Here is a 16,264-nt window from a genome sequence, read left to right as displayed (position 1 = left end):
GAGTGATAAGAATGGATGTTCCCAAGGGGAAACAGAAATGGGTAGAAGGAAGAAATGAAGAAGCACATCAGTGTCCTCCCTAGGATGCTGCTGCGGAAGAAGAAATTGAGGTCGTAAGGGGCAAAAATCAGTGCCTGAGGGGTAAGAAGCTTAATAAAAGTTACTGAGATAAAGGAAAGCTCCTGGAACAGATGGGCCTCCCACTGACACTTATGAAGAATTCACTGACGATTAAGTACTCCAAGCCTGGTGGAAGGCTTCAGAGCAATTTTGGAAAAACGGAAGAAGGCAAAGTCAATGACACCATGGCTATTGACTATTTTGTTTAAAAATGGCATGACAGGAGATGTCAGGAATTGGAAGTTCTTAGCACAATTGAGTCTGGGCTTTAACACACTTGTGGGAATTGTGCAGTGAGTCCAGGAGTCATCGTTGACAGAATGATACACGAGAACCAAAATCATATAATAAAAGGGAGGAAGAACACACAGCATTTATTCACCTGAAATAAAGAAGGAAGGCATATTGAAGGTGCAACACAATCAGGTTATACCACTCTTGGATAAAGACATCGTATTTGACAAGACAGTGTGTGACTTTGCATTGCTAAGTTTATGAGTTTGAGGTACCACATTAGCCGTATGAGAATGGAGAGAGTCAGAAAGAAGAGCAAAATCTCTGGAGACAAGGTAAAGATGTCCACTCAACTATTTGCTGCATGTATTTACAACACACTTCTGATTTTTAAAAAAAGCAAACATAACAATAAAAAATTTTTTTAAAATGCATAGATGTGAGACCAATGCCAAGGAAAGGGTTATAGGAAATGCTGGACAACAGCATATAATGGGACATCAATGATATGGGAGGCTAAGGTGAAGGTAACTCCACTGCTTTATCCATGGAAATGTGCATAAATATCATTGTGAAATGGTTGTATTAAGAAAGAACTAAAGTGAGCATAGGCAGCCCACACTTTATTTTTTTAAAGATTTTATTTATTGGAGAGAGAGAGAGGGGGCATGAGCAGGGGGGAGGGGGAGAGGGAGAGGGAGAAGGAGACTCCCCACTGAGCAGGAAACCCCACCCCCCACCAATGTGGGACTCGATCCCAGGACCCTGGGATCATGATCTGCTTAAGTGACAGAGCCACCAAGGCACCCAGCAGCCAACACCTTAGATATAGCGGTGTACCTGCTCTTCTGCAAACATATATTAGATGATATCACAACAATAAATATCTCTTCCCTTTTTCTGGCAAACCTCTACTCTTCCTTTTAGTCTCATCTCAACTATCGTCTCTTCTGTATAACATGCCCACACCTTCCTAGGTAGAGATAACTATCCCCTCCTCTGTGATCCCCTGGTGTTTGGTATAAATGCCATGTGTGATTTTTCTCGTGTTGCAGGACAAATTTCCACAAAATTGGCACCTAAAACAACACAAATTTATTATCTCATGCTTTCCATGGGTCAGGAGTCCTTATGTTTTAGCTGGCTGGTCTGCAGTATCTTACAATGCTGAAGTGGGGAGTCAGCAGGCCATGTTGGCATATAGAGGCTCAATTAGGGAATGATCACTTTCATGCTTTCTCAGATCACTGGGTGAATTATTTCCCTGTGATTGACTGAAAGACTGAGTCTTGTTTTCTTGTTGGCTGTCAACTAGGGATCACTTTCTGATCCTAGAGTCTTTCCTCAGGTTCTAGGCCATGAACACAGTCCTGTGGTCCCTTCCATAGGCTGCTTTCTTCCAGGCCAGCCAGCAGGAGGGCATCTCTCTGACACTCCACCTTATCTTGATGGGACTGTCCTGATTAGATCAATGTCATCCAGAATAATTTCCCTTTTGATTAATTCAAAGTCAATTGATTAATAACCTAATCACAGGGGTAGTATCCCATTGTATTTGTTGACCCCACCCACACTCAAGGGGAGGAGAATAAACTCAGTGTATACACAATTGGGAAGAGAAAAATGGGGGTCATCTCAGAATCCTGCCTACCATGCTCGATAAACTGTCAAGATGGGGTAATAATAATCATATATATTATGGCTAGGATATAAATAATGTTTTAATATATTATATATTCACAATTATAAGTTATTGTATATATGTGGTATATATATGTATATAATACACATATTATTATATATGGGTATTTTACACACACACACACACACACACACACTCTGCCCTGGAGCAGAGATCATGCCTTTTCCAAATCAGTATCACCAACAACTAGCATGATACCAAAAATCTAGTAGACATTAATAACTTCTTTTAAATTAAATGCCTATAGGAAAACAATATATAAAAAAACAACAGCAAAACTTGGGGTCCGTTTGAGGGGAGATTATGAGAAATAGATTTGGAAATGGCATAGGAAGGTAGAGAATGGAAAGAAAAAGATAGTTTCCTGGAGAATATGGAAGATACCTAGCAATGTGTCCATTTCAGCTCTCACATTTCACCCCAGACTTCTTAATAAAGCCTGCACTATTTTACACCACTACCAACAGAATTACCATATTTCTTCTGATATTCGTAGAATCAAGGAGAAACAGCATGACTGTCTTAGAAATGCAGGGAGCAGGGTCCATATTCTCTTCCAGTCCAAGTTTTAAGACACTTCCACAGGGCAGAAGTGGGGCTGGAGGGAAGATGGCAGTGCCCAAGCTTAGAACGAGGAAGAGCAGCTCTCGGCACAAGTGTGTGTGCAGATGGTGCTGGAGAAGGCTGCATCTGGGAAAATCACCTTCATAGAAAAACTCCATTGGACACCTGAAGAGCTCAGGTTGCCTACCACAGGAGTCCCACAGAATAAGAAAGCCCGCTTCTTGAAAATACTGATATTTCTGACTGAATTACAAGGAAATTATGAAAGAGTATGGGCTTGGGCCCAAAGGAGGCCTAATAACTTCAGGTTAAACTGCTACCACAGTTAGTTGGGTGATGGAGATGACAAAAGGCCCAGAACACGTCCCAGTCAGTGCTGATGCATATGCCTAGGAAGACTAAAGTCTTAGCCTAGATAGATTCTGGGGCAAACATGACCAAAGCCTTGGCATCTTGGTATCTTCATTTCTAAGCTTGTCATCTATGTAAGGCTGCTGCTCAAAGCTTGAACCCTGAGTCTTTCATGTCCAGCAATATGCTTACAGAATCACATAAAGGCCAAACTGCATTTTCCTGTGATCATAAACAATGGTAACATAATTGATAAAAGTCTTACAGTGAGATGCATCCAGCATTTTGAGAATTCTGAAGATGTCTTTTATCAAAAAACTACATTTTTTATGACCAGCCTTGTTCTATAAGCTTTACAACTGGAGGTGGTGGATTTTTCCAGTTTATTCAGAGTGGTAAGTCCTCTGTTTTGCTTGGAACAAGCTTTAGAGGACCTCTTCATGTGAGTCACCAGGGCTCCAAGAAATGTGAAAGGAAGCATCATTCCCAATCTAAGCATGCACAAAAACCAGAGTCCAGGACACAGAACAACAGCACCAAGAACAACTGCACCACCCACAAAAACCTATAGACTTTGAGTATAGGGACAGCCACAAATGGTGTCTCTTCAAAGACCGTCCTTTCTGACCTAATCCTGACTCATGAAACATTGGCTGAGGAACATAAGGCAGCAGGCAGTGATACTCATCATACTGACCGTGAGGTTGCAGAGCAAAGTTGTGAAGGGCCAGTGTTCCCAATCGTCCCAGGGATCAATGGCAAAGCACTGGAAAAGAAACAATGAACAGGAGACTTCAGGAAGCTCCAATTCAGTTTCATGAAGCTCAGAATTTTGAGATTTCTGCATGTGGAAGCTATTATTTCCACCCACAGGCTATTGACTGAATTTAGCAGACCTCTCTTATGAGGGAAGTCTCATGACCAATAAAGCCAGGGCTCAAAAGTGGCCACAGCCCTGGAGCCTACAAAGTAAACACCTAATTCTGATGATACTTGCCTAAGAACTCACACAGAGAAAGCTGAACTCACTGTCCTTGGAAGCCCGAGATGGTGTTTTATCGTTTGGAATTCAGTGCTTCTGCTGCTAATGGAAGAGAGTCCCTGCTGTGTTGACCACATCACATCTCCAAAGATGGGCTAGGCCTACAGATCCATCCCGTCCTCTTCCCTTCAACCTTAATGTCCTGAGTTCTCCACCTCCAGTAGAAAAGGAGGAGGGAAACAGGAGTCTGAGCCTGCTCAGCACTGGCCATATGGTCTCCCCTCTCAGGGGGAGGGGTCAATCAGGTAACTGGCTAGCTGGGTAAATGATTTAATTAAAAAAAGATGAATAGAGGATTAGGAGACCTAGATTTTTCTGGTCCCAGGAATTCAGCCAGGTAGTTATCAAACCATTCAGAACACCTACGAACTCAACAGAAGATCGAAGAAAAGAATAGCAGCAATTCTCTGAACAGAAAAGCAACCACTTTCTGGAAGGTAGGACATGCAGAGAAGTGAATCCAAGGTGATATTTGGGAAGATGGAACTTGGGGGAGGGAGCCTCCTCAGCTGGCTACCGGCAAGTGATAGAGCAGCAGAGCACAAAATCAGAACTTCTAGAAGTTGGCTCCATTGAGGGACATGTCACTCAGGCAGCTAAGCAGGGGGTGAAACACTCGCTGGGACAGTGTGGTCTTAGGACCTTTGGGGTCACAGAAAGACCAGGGGTGCCTGAGTGCAACAGAGCTCCCAGGTATCGGAGCGGGAAACCGGCTGTAAAGACGGAGCCAAGGAATGGGCTCTCATCTCAGGGTTGCCACAAACCGTGATCCGCAGCACAGTCAGGCCACTGCTCCTCCAGCCGGGACCCATCAAATGGTGGATCCGGGGAGACTCCCCCTCCTCCCCAGGGAGGAGCACACCGCAGGACTCTGCTGGGTTTGGAGACTCCACACGGGGTCATGTGCCAGAGATAGAAACACTCGGTCACAGGCCAGTGAGCATGGAGTGCAGCCAGAGACTAGGGAGAGGGAGTGATTGACTGCTTTTCTCTGGGGGTGCACTAAGAAGTGGGGCCCCAAGCTCTTGGCTCTTCTGGGGCAGAGATTGGGAGGCCACCATTTTCACTCTCACCCTCCAAAGCTGTATGGAAAGCTTGCAGGGAACAAAAGCTCCCGAGAGCAAGCCAGGGCAGATTGCTTAGCCCACCTGGCAAGGGCTTTGCATTCCACCTCAGGCAAAGACATTTGAGAATCACTGCAACAGGCCCATCCCCCAGAAGATCAATGAGAACAGCCAGCCAAGACCAAGTTTACCAATCAATGAGAACTGCAGAACTCCAGCACTAGGGGAATACAGCACATAGAATTCATGGCTTTTTCCCTCATGATTCTTTAGTCTTTCAAAGTTAATTTTTAAAATTCTCTTTATTTTTCTCTTTTTCTATTTTTTAGTTGAATTTTCTTTTTTCCTTTTTTAAATAACATCAATTCCTTTTTTAAAATCTTTTAAATGTTTCATTTTTACAGTCATATTCTGCCTCTTCATTGTATTTAACCTTATTTTTTGTATATATATGTTTTTTTTCTTTAAAATTTTGGGATACAGTTTCTACTAACAGACCAAAATATACCCTAAATCTAGTGTATTACATTGTCCTAGCCTCCAGGCTGATCACATTCTCTCTTTTTTTTTTCATTCTTTTTTCAACCAACTTCTTATCAATTCCTTTTTTAAAATCCTTTTTAATTTTCATCTTTACAGTCATATTCCATCCCTTCATCATATTTACCCTTATTTTTCTATATATATGTTTTTCTTTCTTTAAAATTTTGAGAGGCAATTTCTTCTAACAGACCAAAATACACCCAAAATCTAGTGTGTGGCTCTGTTATATTCACCAAACTGATCATATTCTTTTTTTTTTTTTTCCTTTCTTTTCCCCCCAGTTTCGGGCCTCTTCAGATTTGTTTAGTGTATATTTTTCTGCAGTCATTGTTACCATTTTACCATTTTTTTAGCATTTTGTTCTCTCATTCACCTATTCTCCTCTGGACAAAAATGACAAGATGGAAAAACTCACCTCAAAAAAAAAAAAAAAAAGAACAAGAGGCAGTACTGACTGCCAGGGACCTAATCAATAACAGACATTAGTAAGATGTTGGAACTAGAGTTCAGAATGACGATTATAAAGATACTAGCTGGGCTTGAAAAAAGTATAGAAAATACTAGAGAATCCCTTTCTGGAGAAATAAAAGAAGTAAAATCTAACCAAGTCGAAATCAAAAAGGCTATAAATGAGGTGCAATCAAAAATGGAGACTCTAGGGGCGCCTGGGTGGCTCAGTTGGTTAAGCGACTGCCTTTGGCTCAGGTCATGATCCTGGAGTCCCGGGATCGAGTCCCGCATCGGGCTCCCTGCTCAGTGGGGAGTCTGCTTCTCCCTCTGACCCTCCTCCCTCTCGTGCTCTCTGTCTCTCATTCTCTCTCACAAATAAATAAATAAAATCTTTAAAAAAAAAATGGAGACTCTAACTGCTAGGATAAATGAGGCAGAAGAGAGAATTAGTGATATAGAAGACCAAATGATGGTGAATAAAAAAGCTGAGAAAAAGAGAGATAAACAACTCCTGGATCATGAGAGAAGAATTCAAGAGATAAGTGATACCATAAAGTGAAACAACATTAGAATAATTGGGATCCCAGAAGAGGAAGAGGGGCAGAAGGTATATTGGAGCAAATTACAGCAGAAGAACTTCCCTAATTTGGGGATGGAAACAGGCATCAAAATCAAGGAGGCACAGAGAACACTCCTCAAAATCAATAAAAATAGGTCAACACCCCAATATCTAATAGTAAAACTCACAAGTCTCAGGGACAAAGAGAAAATCCTGAAAACAACTCGGGACAAGAGGTCTGTAACCTACAATGGTAGAAATATTAGATTGGGAGCAGACCTATCCACAGAGACCTGGAAGGCCAGAAAGGACTGGCATGATATATTCAGAGCACTAAATGAGAAAAATATGCAGCCAAGAATACTATATCCAGCTAGGCTGTCACTGAAAATAGGAGAGATTAAAAGCTTCCAGGACAAACAAAAACTGAAAGAATTTGCTAACACCAAACCAGCCCTACAAGAAATATTGAAATGGGTCCTCTAAGCAAAGAAAGAGCCTAAAAGTAACATAGACCAGAAAGGAACAGGGACAATATACAGTAACAGTCACCTTACGGGCAATACAATGGCACTAAATTCATATCTTTCAATAGTTACCCTGAATGTAAATGGCCTAATGCCCCAATCAAATGACACAGGGTATCAGATTGGATAAAAAAAACAAGACCCATCGATATGCTGTCTGCAAGAGACACATTTTAGACCCAAAGACACCTCCAGATTTAAAGTGAGAGAGTGGAAAACCATTTACCATGCTAATGGACATCAAAAGAAAGCTGGGGTGGCAATCCTTAGATCAGACAAATTAGACCTTAAAACAAAGACTATAATAAGAGATGAGGAAGGATATTACATCATACTTAATGGGTCTATCCAACAAGAAGATCTAACAATTTTAAATATCTATGCCCCTAACATGGGAGCAGACAGTTATATAAGCCAGTTAATAACAAAATCAAAGAAACACATCGACAACAATACAATAATCATTGGGGACTTTAACAGGCCCCTCACTGAAATGGACAGATCATCTAAGCAAAAGATCAACAAGGAAATAAAGGCTTTAAATGACACACTGGACCAGATGGACTTCACAGATATATTCAGAACATCCCATCCAAAAGGAACAGAATAAACATTCTTCTCTAGTGCCCATGGAATATTCTCCAGAATAGATCACATCCTGGGTCACAAATCAGGTCTCAACTGGTACCAAAATATTGGGATCATTCCCTGTATGTTTTTGGACCATATGCTTTGAAACTAGAACTCAATCACAAGAGGAAAGGTGGAAAGAACTCAAATACATGGAGGCTAAAGAGCATCCAACTAAAGAATGAATGGGTCAACCAGGACGTTAAAGAAGAATTTAAAAAATTCATGGAAACAAATGAAAATGAAAACACAACTGTTCCAAATCTTTGGGATGCAGCATGGCGGTCCTAAGAGGAAGTATATAGCAATACAAGCCTTTCTCAAGAAACAAGACAGTTCTCAAATACACAACCTAACCCTACACTTAAAGGAGCTGGAGAAAGAACAGCAAATAAAGCCTAAACCCAGCAGGAGAAGGGAAATAATAAAGATCAGGGGCACCTGGGTGGCTCAGTCATTAAGCGACTGCCTTCAGCTCAGGTCATGATCCCAGGTTCCTGGGATCGAGCCCCGCATCGGGCTCTCTGCTCGGCCGGGAGCCTGCTTCTCCCTCTCCCACTCCCCCTGCTTGTGTTCCCTCTCTAGCTGTCTCTCTCTCTCTCTGTCAAATAAATAAAATAAAATCTTAAAAAAAAAAAGAAATAATAAAGATCAGAGCAGAAATCAATGAAATAGAAACCAAAAGAACAGTAGAACAGATCAACAAAGCTAGGAGCTGGTTCTTTGAAAGAATTAGTAAGATTCATAAACCAGACTTATCAAAAAGAAAAGAGAAAGGACCTAAATAAACAAAATCATGAATGAAAGAGGAGAGATCACAACCAACACCAAAGAAATACAATCAATTATAAGAACGTTTTATGAGCAACTATATGGCAGCAAATTAGATAACCTGGAAGAAATGGATGGTTTCCTAGAGACATATCAACTATCAAAACTGAACCAAGAAGTAATTGAAAACCTGAACAGACCTATAACCACTAAGGAAATTGAAGCAGTAATCAAAAATCTCCCAACAAACAAGAGCCCAGGTGAGATGGCTTCCCAGGGGAATTCTACAAAACATTTAAAGAAGAATTAATACCTATTCTGATACTGTTCCAAAAAAATAGAAATGGAAGGAAAACTTCCAAACTCATTTTATGAGGTAAGCATTACCTTGATCCCAAAACCAGACAAAGACCCCATGGAAAAGGAGAACTACAGACCAATAACCCTGATGAACACGGATGCAAAAATTCTCACCAAAATACTAGCCAATAGGATCCAACAGTACATTAAAAGGATTATTCACCACGACCAAGGGGGATTTATTTCTGGGCTGCAAGGTTGGTTCAACATCCGCAAATCAATCATTAATAAAAGAAAGAACAAGAACCATATGATGCTCTCAATAGATGCAGAAAAAGCATTTGACAAAGTACAGCTTCCTTTCTTGATTAAAACTCTTCACAGGGGTGCCTGGGTGGCTCAGTCATTAAGCGTCTGCCTTCGGCTCAGGTCATGATCCCAGGGTCCTGGGATCAAGCCCCGCATCAGGCTCCCTGCTCCACGGGAAGCCTGCTTCTCCCTCTCACACTCCCCCTACTTGTGTTCCCTCTCTCGCTGTGTCTCTCTCTGTCAAATAAATAAAATCTTTAAAAAAAAAAGAAACACAAAAACACAAAAAAAAACTCTTCACAATGTAGGGATAGAGGGTATACACCTCAATATCATGAGTCATCTATGAAAAATCCACAGTGAATATCATAGTCAATGGGGAAAAACTGAAAGCTTTTCCCCTAAAATCAGGAACACGGCAGGGATGTCCACTATCATCACCGCTATTCAACATAGTACTAGAAGTCCTAGCCTCAGCAATCAGACAACAAAAAGAAATAAAAGGCGTCTGAATCAGCAATGAAGAAGCAACACTCTCACTTTTTGCAGATGATATGATACTTTATGTGGAAAACCCAAAAGAGCCCACCCCAAAACTGCTAGAACTCATACAGGAATTCAGTAAATTGGCAGGATATAAAATTAATGCACAGAAATCAGTTGCATTTCTATACACCAACAACAAGACAGAAGAAAGAGAAATTAAGTAGTCGATCCCATTTACAATTGCACCCAAAACCAAAAGATACCTAGGAATAAATCTAACCAAAGAGGCAAAGGATCTGTACTCAGAACACTATAGAATATTCATGAAAGAAATTGAGGAAGACACAAAGAAATGGAAAAACGTTCCATGCTCATGGATTGGAAGAACAAATATTGTGACAATGTTTATGCTACCTGGAGCATTCTACACATTTAGTGCAATCCCCATCAAAATACCATCCACTTTTTTCAAAGAAATGGAACAAATAATCCTAAAATTTGTACGGAACCAGAAAAGACCCCGAATAGCCAGAGGAACATTGAAAAAGAAAAGCAAAGCCACTGGCATCACAATTGCGGACTTCAAGCTCTATTACAAAGCTATCATCATCAAGACAGTATGGTACTGGCAAATAAAACAGACACATAGATTAATGGAACAAAACAGAGAGCCCAGAAATGGACCCTCAACTCTATGGCCAACTAATCTTCAACAAAGCAGGAAAGAATGTCCAACGGAAAAAAGACAGTCGCTTCAACAAATGGTGTTGGGAAAACTGGACAGCCACATGCAGAAGAATGAAACTGGACCATCTCCTTACATCACACACAAAAGTAGACTCAAAATGAATGAAAGACCTAAATGTGAGATAGAAATCCATCAAAATCCTAAAGGAGAACACAGGCAGCAACCTCTTTGACCTCAGCTGCAGCAACTTCTTCCTAGAAACATCACCAAAAGCAAGGGAAGCAAGGGCAAAAATGAACTATTGGGACTTCATCGAGATAAAAAGCTTTTGCAAAGCAAAGGAAACAGTCAACAAAACCAAAAGACAACTGACAGAATGGGATAAGATATTTGCAAATGACATGTCAGATAAAGGGCTAGTATCCAAAATCTATAAAGAACTTATCAAACTCAACACCCAAAGAACAAAGAATCCAATCAAGAAATGGGCAGAAGACATGAACAGACATTTCTGCAAAGACATCCAAATGGCCAACAGACACATGAAAAAGTGCTCAATGTCACTCAGCATCAGGAAAATCCAAATCAAAACCTCAATGAGATATCACCTCACACCAGTCAGAATGGCTAAAATTAACAAGTCAGGAAACGACAGATGTTGGAGAGGATGCAGAGAAAGGGGAACCCTCCTACACTGTTGGTGGGAATGCAAGCTGGTGCAGCCACTCTGGAAAACGTATGGAAGTTCCTCAAAAAGTTGAAAATAGAGCTACCCTACGACCCAGCAATTGCACTACTAGATATTTACCCCACAGATACAAATGCAGTGATCCAAAGGGGCACCTGCACCCCAGTGTTTATAGCAGCAATGTCCACAATAGCCAAACTATGGAAAAAGCCTACAAGCCCATCAACAGATGAATGAATAAAGAAGATGTGGTGTATATATATACAATGGAATATTATGCAGCCATCAAAAAATGAAATCTTGTCATTTGCAAAGACATGGATGGAATTAGAGGGTATTATGCTAAGCGAGATAAGTCAGTTAGAGAAAGACAAGTATCATATGATCTCACTGATATAAGGAATTTGAGAAACAAGACAGGATCATAGGGGAAGGGAGGGAAAAATGAAACAAGACGAAACCAGAGAGGGAGACAAACCATTAAAGACTCTTAATCTCAGGAAACAAACTGAGGGTTGCTGGAGTGGAGGGAGTGGGAGGGATGGGGTGGCTGGGTGATGGACATTGAGGAGGGTAGATACTATGGTGAGCACTGTGAATTGTGTAAGACTGATGAATCACAGACCTGTACCCCTGAAACAAATAATACATTATATGTGAATTTAAAAAATTAAAAAAAAATAGATGAATAAACAAAATAGCAATGTGGACTAATTGGACCTTGTCTCATCTTCTTAATTCTGTGAGGAAACATGAGTGGAATCCATTTTTGCAACACCCTCTGCATTGGCTCTTTCCCCAAGGAGAGGAGAGATCTATGTAACTGGTTAGGCTGGGTAACTTCCTGAGCATATGTGCTCTGGTGAGACTGGTGCCCCAGGATGCATTATCTGCCTCCACCATGCCGAATACTCCTTGGTTAGTGAGAGGCCAAGGTTGGATTGCTAGTCTACTTGGACTGGATGGACATCTGACTTCTTTGCATGTTTCTCAATGGGTTCAGAATATACAAGGCAGAGATGTGATTGATGCTCCTATCCCCCAGCCTTCCCTCATGAACAGGTAGCAAGAACACAGCATTTGTAACCCACGGCCTTTATTCTAGTCACTGACTGTCACTTTGAGCATTGTTACTTCTCACCGATGCTCTGAATCTCTGTTGCCTCATTTGCAAAAAAGAGCCAGTAAAATTTGCTCCACAGGCAGGGTTATAGAACCCCTACAGGAAAGCATTATCCAAATGCCTATAATTAATGAACTCAACATAGTTTGATCTCCCCGAAAAAAAAAAAAAAAAAGGAAACAGTAAATGCCTTAGAGATACCAGAAGCTAGTTACTGATGAACATTTATTTTTCTTCTTTGTTCTTTAATTTCCTCTTTTCTTACCTCCTTCCTTGTCTTGTTTTTACATTGGAGTTTCTCTGCTACCATTTTCACAGAGGCATAAAGCTTGAAGAGGGTTTGAGTGCTTTTCTTCCTAATTGAAAGAATAGTTTCAGTAGAAGACTTTTCACCTTAAAAAACTAAAAATATCAAATCATTGGAGAATAAAATACAAACTAATGGGATGGAAAAAAATATATAGGGGATTCAGAGTTGGGTGTGAACTGTTAAACCTGGGAAACTTTAGGAGAGGATTTCTGTGAGATCCACAACAGAAAAGTTGCCATTAAATGCTTAATTATATGTTGCTCTCATAGGAACTGCCTAGAGAATGTGATATATGCCCAGTCTTTGTACTTGGCAACCTACACTAATGTTAAACAACCTTTGGAGATAGCAAGACCTTATCAGGACCCTCCACCTCCTCTGTGAAGATTTGCATTAATTTGATGAAATCAGTAGCACTTAAGTGAGCTATATTATTAAACATAACAAAAACTTCACACTTTCAAAAATAATACAAAAATATCTAAGTCATTTATTTAGTCTACACTAACCTAGGGGTCTGGGTCCCATAGATTGGGAATCATGATTTACTCTCTACTGGTGCTATTAGAACCATAAACACTTTCCCTGCAACTACAAATAATAATAATAATGATAATAGTAGTAGTAGTAGTAGTAGTTCATATATTCAGGAATTACTAATCACTGTATTTGGATTACCTTGTTTAATTCTTACAACAATCCTATGAAGTCAGATTGTTGAACTCCCTTTGGAGATGAAGGGACCAAAGTCCCCCAAAAGGTAAGTAATTTGCCCTTGAAGAGAGATTAGGAGCCAGGCCAATTGATTCCGGAGCCTGAATTGTTAACCCTTACATATTATTTACTGCCTTGGCTGTAGTTCCCAGCACAAAAGAAATACATACAAGTGATTTCTACTTAATCACATTCGTTAATAATTAAAAAATAAAATCAAGGGGTGATGACTGTTGAGGAAGATGAGGTTATGGTAACAAATCCACTGGGAAAAAAGAGAGGAATATCCCCATGATGGTGAATTGAGAAAAAAAATGGAAATGAAGAAGGGGACAAAGAGGGCTGGATCTGAATATTTATGTTCCCTGTTATTCAGGTGGCAGTGACTGAAATGAGACGTGTACGAATGAAAAGCATCGGACTGAAATAGTCAATGGAAAGAAGAAAGACCTCAATGCTATACATAAGTAACATATTTTTAAGATCACACACCTATATAAGCCAAGGAAGGAAAATGTTTCAATAAAATAATAATTGGAGGACAGGTGGAATAATGGAGGTTGACCTGTCTGATTTCTTTGGTGGTAAGTGTACTCTTAGCAGAATGGGAGCCTGCCGTGTGCCCCCTGGAAGTGTAGCTGTTCTGAGTCCCAGCGTCCCCAGTCAAATGTCAGGTTGGAACAACAACCCTGACTCTCCTCACATTTATGGAACAAAGCAGGACTCTCCCCCTCCCCCTCTCAAGTGTGTTTGATTCAGCTGCCTTTTCCTTGACACACTCGGCCCTTGGTTGACCACATTATTGTCCTACTATGCTCCCAGCTCCTGGCTCCCAAACATGCTCTCATCCACATCTAAACTTTTGACAATTGGTGCTATATCACATCTTGGATGTTAACTAATACTCCTCATGAGAAAATGCAATCTCCTTTCCTTCCCATTATACATGAACTATTTGAACCCCAAAGGCATGTATGGCCACACAAAGACAGACAGTCATTCTTCCCATAAGCAAATGCTTACTGAGTTGCAGGTCCTGAGTTATGTGCCGCTGGGGGCTGAGGGATGGGGTTAGACTGTGAACATGCCAGACCCAGTGCCTGGCTTCATGAAGTTTACACCTTAGTGAAGGACATGCTGAAAAACCCAAACGATCAGAAAAATAAAATAACTTCAGGGATAGTACCTACATAGTACATGAAACATACAAGGTGCTTGTTAATGAATAGGAAGACATGGGGCCCAGGTTAATTCAGGTAAGGCTTTGGGGGAAATGATATATAAGTGTAGATTTATGGGATAAGATGATAGAAAGCATTCCAGGCATAGGAAACTTGAGTGCAATTCCCTGAGAGAAACGGAGGTGGAGCCTGATGCAGTCAGGGAAAGTCTAGGGCCAGGCAGATGATGGAGAATGGCAAGAGACCAGGTCAGATCATACAGGTATTTAGATTTAGGCCCTGGCAAGAGGCAGAGAGTCATGGAAAGCCATTGGAGGGTCTAAAAGTAGCAATAATGACACTGATTTGCATTTTCAGATGATGAGATACACTGCTCTGCAGAGAATGGACCCGAGAGGTGGAAGAGGGGAAGGAGATAGTTGGTTCCCCAGAAGGAGGAGGTGCTCACAGGGCTGCTTCTTTCTGCAGCCGCCGATTATGCACCTGGAAGGAATGTAGAGTATGGCTAAAGAACACCTGCTGCGGAGATGATGCGCTGGCCGCGCTCACTACCCATGAGCTGGGAGGACTTTGCACATTTCTTAACCTCTCTGTGTCTTGATTTCCTCAACTCAGAGATAACAATCGCCCTTACCTTTTAGGGTGGCTGTGATGATTAATCAGATAATGCCGGAAAGGAAGGCAGTGTGCAGGGATTGCTGGTTCCGTGTTACCTCTGCAACTGTTTGGGTGACTTTGGGGGGCTCTGGGAGGGAGGGAGCTCCTGGTCATGAGTCGAGAAGGCAACAACAAGGTGATTCATAATAAGAAGCTGCTTGGAGGAGGGTTCTCCCTCTTAATCTCATTTGACTGATTGCTCCAAAACAATAGCTACCCATAAGCATCAACCACAGACCTGGTCATTTGCACCCATTATTTTATTTCATTCACACACAATCTTGCTGGGTAGATATTGTTATCCTCATTTTTGATATGAGGAAAGTGTGGTCCAAAGGAGGTAGCTAACTTGCTCAAGGTCACCTAGTTAGTGGCAGAGCCAGAATTCAAGCCAGATCTGTCTCTTTCCAAACTCCATGCTCTTTCCACCAAAACGGCGCATCCACAACACATACCTGAATCCCAAACACATCTCAGGTACTCCGGATTCTGCAGCATCTATGTCTCTCAGCACGGGGTAGCCTGTCTATGGAAGGTCCCCAGATAGCACAGGGAAGAAAGAAATCAGCCCACTCCGAGCCTCATAAAAAAGGACAGAACAGACCCGTTCCATCTGGTATTCCATAAAGCACAGCCTTGCCAGGTAAAGTCTGGAAATGAGGTTCTACCCACTGCTGAGTACCAAATGTTATATAGCTAATTAACCACAGAGATTTGGGAAGGAACCCATTAAAGAGACCAAATACAGCATGAAGAAAAAAAGCAAATGGTAATGCTGCTGCTTATTATCGTTATTGCCATTAATATTAATATTAACACTATTATTTAGTTTTATTATTACTCTGATATATCATTATTATTGCTGTCTCCCAGCATCTTCTGCATAAATCTATCACCAAATGTTTTAGAGGTTTAATATCGTTATAGTTATGTAATTAAACAAATAGAAATAATAGTTGCAGAATTGCAGAGTTATATAATTATTGCTCCACAGTGGAAGCGATAAATAAAACTTACTTGCTTCCATAGCAGTTACATAACAACAATAGAAACACTGAAGCCTGAGGCTGAAGAATTATGTAATGCTGACATAATTAAATAATAAATTATCCTAGAACTACAGGGACATGCGCTATATAAAGCAGCTTATGGAATGGAAGAGAAAAGGAAACCATGAACAATTTTTAAAAAAACAAGAAAAACAAGAAGAAGAAGAAGAAGAAGAAGAAGAAGAAGAAGAAGAAGAAGAAG

The sequence above is a fragment of the Mirounga leonina genome, unplaced genomic scaffold (genome assembly GCF_011800145.1).
Source record: "Mirounga leonina isolate KUSES-001 unplaced genomic scaffold, KU_Mleo_1.0 Mir_153, whole genome shotgun sequence".
Lineage (NCBI taxonomy): Eukaryota > Metazoa > Chordata > Mammalia > Carnivora > Phocidae > Mirounga > Mirounga leonina.
The sequence above is the reverse complement of the archived record's forward strand: the minus strand, read 5'-3'. Positions refer to the sequence as shown.